Raw genomic sequence first — 6,000 nt, forward strand, 5'->3', positions numbered from 1 at the left:
GTGTCACCTCACCTGTGTCACCTGTCCTGTGTCACCTCACCTGTGTCACCTCACCTGTGTCACCTGTCCCGTGTCACCTGTCCTGTGTCACCTGTCCTGTGTCACCTGTCCTGTGTCACCTCACCTGTGTCACCTCACCTGTGTCACCTGTCTCACCTGTGTCACCTGTCCTGTGTTACCTGTCCCCAGGTGTGTCACCTGTCTCACCTGTCCCAGGTACACCTGTCCAGGTGTGGTCTCTCCAGGTGTCTCTAACCCCTGTCTCACCTGTCCCCAGGTGTGTCACCTGTCTCTAACCCCTGTCTCACCTGTCCCCAGGTGTGTCACCTGTCTCTGATCTGATCTGTCCCCAGGTGTGTCACCTGTCCAGGTGTGGTCTCTCCAGGTGTCTCTAACCCCTCTCCAGGTGTCTCTAACCTGTCTCACCTGTCCCCAGGTGTGTCACCTGTCCAGGTGTGGTCCCTCCAGGTGACAATCCCCGAGCCCCGCACCATCGCTCTCCTGTTCCGGGTGTCTCTAACCCCTGTCTCACCTGTCCCCAGGTGTCTCTAACCCCTGTCTCACCTGTCCAGGTGTCTCTAACCCCTGTCTCACCTGTCCCCAGGTGTGTCACCTGTCCAGGTGTGGTCCCTCCAGGTGACAATCCCTGAGCCCCGCACCATCGCTCTCCTGTTCTGGGTGTCTCTAACCTGTCTCTAACCTGTCTCACCTGTCCCCAGGTGTGTCACCTGTCTCTAACCCCTGTCTCACCTGTCCCCAGGTGTGTCACCTGTCTCTGATCTGTCCCCAGGTGTGTCACCTGTCCAGGTGTGGTCTCTCCAGGTGTCTCTAACCCCTCTCCAGGTGTCTCTAACCTGTCTCTGATCTCTCTCACCTGTCCCCAGGTGTGTCACCTGTCCAGGTGTGGTCCCTCCAGGTGACAATCCCTGAACCCCGCACCGTCGCTCTCCTGTTCCAGCCGGTTCTGCTCCGCTGCCAGTTCCAGGTGAGCTCACCTGGGCCCCCCCCCATCGTCACCTGGAAGTACAAATCCTTCTGTCCCGACACCTGGAGCTCACCTGGCGCCTCGGGGGCGTCACCTGGCGGCTCCGGGGCGTCACCTGGCGGCTCCGGGGCCTCACCTGGCGAGGCGGCCGCCGCCTGTCCCGACTGGGCTCGCACCGTGCGCATCGTGGCCACCAAGCAGGGCCAGCAGGTGACGCTGGGAGATTTCTACCTGGGCAGGGCCGTCACCATCCAGGGAGGTGAGAGCACACCTGGGGACAGGTGGGGACACCTGGGGACACCTGGGGATACACCTGGGGTACAGCTGAACACACCTGGGGACACCTGGGGACAGCTGGGGACACCTGGGGACACCTGGGGACAGCTGGGGACACACCTGGGGACACCTGGGGACAGGTGGGGACACCTGGGGACACACCTGGGGACAGCTGGGGACAGCTGGGGACACACCTGGGGACACCTGGGGACACCTGGGGACAGGTGGGGGTACCTGGGGACAGCTGGGGACAGGTGGGGACACCTGGGGACACCTGGGGACACCTGGGGACACCTGGGGATACACCTGAGGTACAGCTGAACACACCTGGGGACACCCGGGGACACCTGGATACACCTGGGGACACCTGAGGACAGCTGGGGGGAGCTGGGGACACCTGGGGTACACCTAGATACACCTGGGGACACACCTGAGAACACCTGGACACACCTGGGGACACCTGGACACACCTGGACACACCTGGGGACACCTGGGGACACCAAAAACACACCTGGACACACCTGGACACACCTGGGGGGAGCTGAGACACACCTGGGGACACCTGGGGGGCAGCTGGGGACAGCTGGGCTACACCTGTCACCTGTGTCACCTGTCCTGTGTCACCTGTGTCTATCACACCTGTCCTGTGTCACCTGTCACACCTGTCACACCTGTCCTGTCACACCTGTCCATGTCACACCTGTCCATGTCATACCTGTCACACCTGTCACACCTGTCCATGTCACACCTGTCCATGTCATACCTGTCACACCTGTCCATGTCACACCTGTCCATGTCATACCTGTCACACCTGTCCATGTCACACCTGTCACACCTGTCCATGTCACACCTGTCACACCTGTCCAGGTGCGGAGCTGAGCCTGGGCCCCGCAGCGTGGGGTGACAGCGGGCTGTACCTGTGCACTGTCACCTGTCCTGTGTCACCTGTCCTGTGTCACACCTGTCACACCTGTCACACCTGTCACACCTGTCACACCTGTCCTGTGTCACACCTGTCACACCTGTCACACCTGTCCTGTCACACCTGTCCAGGTGCAGAGCTCAGTCTCGGCCCCGCAGCCTGGGGTGACAGCGGGCTGTACCTGTGCACTGTCACCTCCACCACCGACCTGCAGGGCAACAACGAGGGCGTGGCCGAACTGGTGGTACTGGGTGAGACTGGGGGGAACTGGGAGGGACTGGGAGGGACTGGGAGGGGTTAAAGAGGAACTGGGAGGGGACTGGGAGGGACTGGGATGGACTGGGAGGGAGTGGGAGGGAACTGGGATGAACTGGGAGGGGTTAAAGAGGAACTGGGAGGGAACTGGGACAAACTGGGATGGACTGGGACCAAACTGGGAGGGACTGGGAGGGAACTGGGATGGACTGGGAGGGAACTGGGACCAAACTGGGTGGGAAATGGGATGGACTGGGATGAACTGGGAGGGACTGGGCGGGACTGGGACCAAACTGGGATGGACTGGGAGGGAACTGGGATGGACTGGTCTGGACTGGGAGGAACTGGGACCAAACTGGAAGGGACTGGGAGGGGTTAAAGAGGAACTGGGATGGAACTGGGACAAACTGGGATGGACTGGGGGGAACTGGGACCAAACTGGTCCGGACTGGGAGGAACTGGGGCGGCCCCCGGGCCCCTCCCCCCGTGTCCCCCCAGGGTCGCTGCCCGAGGGCTCCCGGCTCCTGCCCGAGGGGACCCTGCCAGGTACAGGCGCACCTGGGACAGGTGTGAGACACCTGGGGATGGGTGTGACACACCTGGGGACACCAAAATACACCTGGGACACCAAAAATACACCTGGGGACACCTGGGGACACCTGGGGATGGGTGTGACACACCTGGGGACACCAAAACTACACCTGGGGACACCAAAAACACACCTGGGGACACCAAAATACACCTGGGGACACCAAAATACACCTGGGGATGGGTGTGACACACCTGGGGACGGGTGTGAGACACCTGGGGACACCTGGGGACACCTGGGGATGGGTGTGACACACCTGGGGACACCAAAAACACACCTGGGGAACACCTGGGGACACCAAAACTACACCTGGGGACACCAAAATACACCTGGGACAGGTGTGAGACACCTGGGGATGGGTGTGACACACCTGGGGACACCAAAAATACACCTGGGGACACCTGGGGACACCTGGGACAGGTGTGAGACATCTGGGGATGGGTGTGACACACCTGGGGACACCAAAACTACACCTGGGGACACCTGGGGACAGGTGTGACACACCCAGGGACACCTGGACACACCTGGGCGGGGCTCGGAGCTGTTTGGGGATCATTTTTGGGCTGTTCTCGGTGTTTTGGGGTAATTCGGGGTAAATTCAGGATATTTTGGGATAATTTAGGATAAATTTGGGCCATTTTGGGTGTTCTTGGGCTGGTTTTGGGTTGATTTTGGGCTGTTTTGGGGCTGTTTTGGGTTGATTTTGGGTTGATTTGAGCTGTTTTTGAGCTGGTTTTGGGTTCATTTTGGGGCTGTTTTGGGGCTGTTTTTGGGTTGATTTTGGGCTGTTTTTGGCTGGTTTTTGGGTTAATTTTGCCCGTTTTTGGGCGGTTTCTCCCCAGACTGGCTGTTTGTTTTTGGGTTGATTTTGGGCTGTTTTTGGGCTGTTTTGGGGCTGGTTTTGGGCTGATTTTGGCCGTTTTTGGGTTGTTTCTCCCCAGACTGGCTGTTCGTTTTTGGGTTGATTTTGGGCTGTTTTGGGGCTGTTTTGGGGCCGTTTTTGGGCTGATTTTGGCCGTTTTTGGGTTGATTGTGGCCATTTTTGGGCGGTTTCTCCCCAGACTGGCTGTTCATTTTTGGGTTGATTTTGGGCTGTTTTGGGGCTGGTTTTGGGTTGATTTTGCCCGTTTTTGGGCTGTTTCTCCCCAGACTGGCTGTTCGTTTTTGGGTTGATTTTGGGCTGTTTTGGGGCCGGTTTTGGGTTGATTTTGCCCGTTTTTGGGCGGTTTCTCCCCAGACTGGCTGTTTGTGGTGCTGCTGTTTTTGGGTTGATTTTGGGCTGTTTTGGGGCTGTTTTGGGGCCGTTTTTGGGTTGATTTTGGGTTAATTTTGCCCGTTTTCGGGCTGTTTCTCCCCAGACTGGCTGTTTGTTTTTGGGTTGATTTTGGGTTGTTTTGGGGCTGTTTTGGGGCCGTTTTTGGGTTGATTTTGCCCGTTTTTGGGCGGTTTCTCCCCAGACTGGCTGTTCGTTTTTGGGCTGTTTTGGGGCTGTTTTGGGGCCGTTTTTGGGTTGATTTTGGCCGTTTTTGGGTTAATTTTGCCCGTTTTTGGGCTGTTTCTCCCCAGACTGGCTGTTCGTGGTGCTGCTGGTTTTGGGTTGATTTTGGGTTAATTTTGCCCGTTTTTGGGCGGTTTCTCCCCAGACTGGCTGTTCGTTTTTGGGCTGTTTTGGGGCTGTTTTGGGGCCGGTTTTGGGCTGATTTTGCCCGTTTTTGGGTGGTTTCTCCCCAGACTGGCTGTTCGTGGTGCTGCTGGTTTTGGGCTGTTTTTGGGTTGATTTTGGGTTGATTTTGGGCCATTTTTGGGCTGATTTTGCCCGTTTTTGGGCGGTTTCTCCCCAGACTGGCTGTTCGTTTTTGGGTTGATTTGGGGCTGTTTTGGGGATAATTTTGGGTTCATTTTGAGCCGTTTTTGGGTTGATTTTGCCTGTTTTTGGGCGGTTTCTCCCCAGACTGGCTGTTCGTGGTGCTGCTGTTTTTGGGTTGATTTTGGGCTGTTTTGGGGCTGTTTCGGGGCCGGTTTTGGGTTAATTTTGGCCGTTTTTGGGTTAATTTTGCCCGTTTTTGGGCTGTTTCTCCCCAGATTGGCTGTTTGTTTTTGGGTTGATTTTGGGCTGTTTTGGGGCTGTTTTGGGGCCGTTTTTGGGTTGATTTTGCCCGTTTTCGGGCTGTTTCTCCCCAGACTGGCTGTTCGTGGTGCTGCTGTTTTTGGGTTGATTTTGGGTTGATTTTGCCCGTTTTTGGGCGGTTTCTCCCCAGACTGGCTGTTCGTGGTGCTGCTGGTTTTGGGTTGATTTTGGGTTGATTTTGGGTTAATTTTGGCCGTTTTTGGGTTGATTTTGCCCGTTTTTGGGCGGTTTCTCCCCAGACTGGCTGTTCGTTTTTGGGTTGATTTGGGGCTGTTTTGGGGCCGTTTTTGGGTTGATTTTGCCCGTTTTTGGGTTAATTTTGCCCGTTTTTGGGCTGTTTCTCCCCAGATTGGCTGTTCGTTTTTGGGTTGATTTTGGGTTAATTTTGCCCGTTTTTGGGTTGATTTTGGCCGTTTTTGGGCGGTTTCTCCCCAGATTGGCTGTTCGTTTTTGGGTTGATTTTGGGCTGTTTTGGGGCTGTTTTGGGGCTGTTTTTGGGTTGATTTTGCCCATTTTTGGGCTGTTTCTCCCCAGACTGGCTGTTCGTGGTGCTGCTGCTGTCGGGGGCGGGGCTGTTGCTGTTGGGGGCGGGGCTGTGCTGGTGCCAGTGCTGTCCCCACACCTGCTGCTGTTACCTGCGCTGCCCCTGCTGCCCCCGCACCTGCTGCTGCCCCGAGGCGCGTGAGTACCTGGGGACACACCTGGGGACACCAAAACTCACCTGGGGACACCTGGACACACCTGGGGACACCTGGGACACACCTGGGGACACCTGGGACACACCTGGGGACACCTGGACACACCTGGGGACAGGTGGGGATAGCTGGGGACACACCTGGAGACAC

This window comes from Poecile atricapillus (genome assembly GCF_030490865.1).
Source record: "Poecile atricapillus isolate bPoeAtr1 chromosome 32 unlocalized genomic scaffold, bPoeAtr1.hap1 SUPER_32_unloc_4, whole genome shotgun sequence".
NCBI lineage: Eukaryota > Metazoa > Chordata > Aves > Passeriformes > Paridae > Poecile > Poecile atricapillus.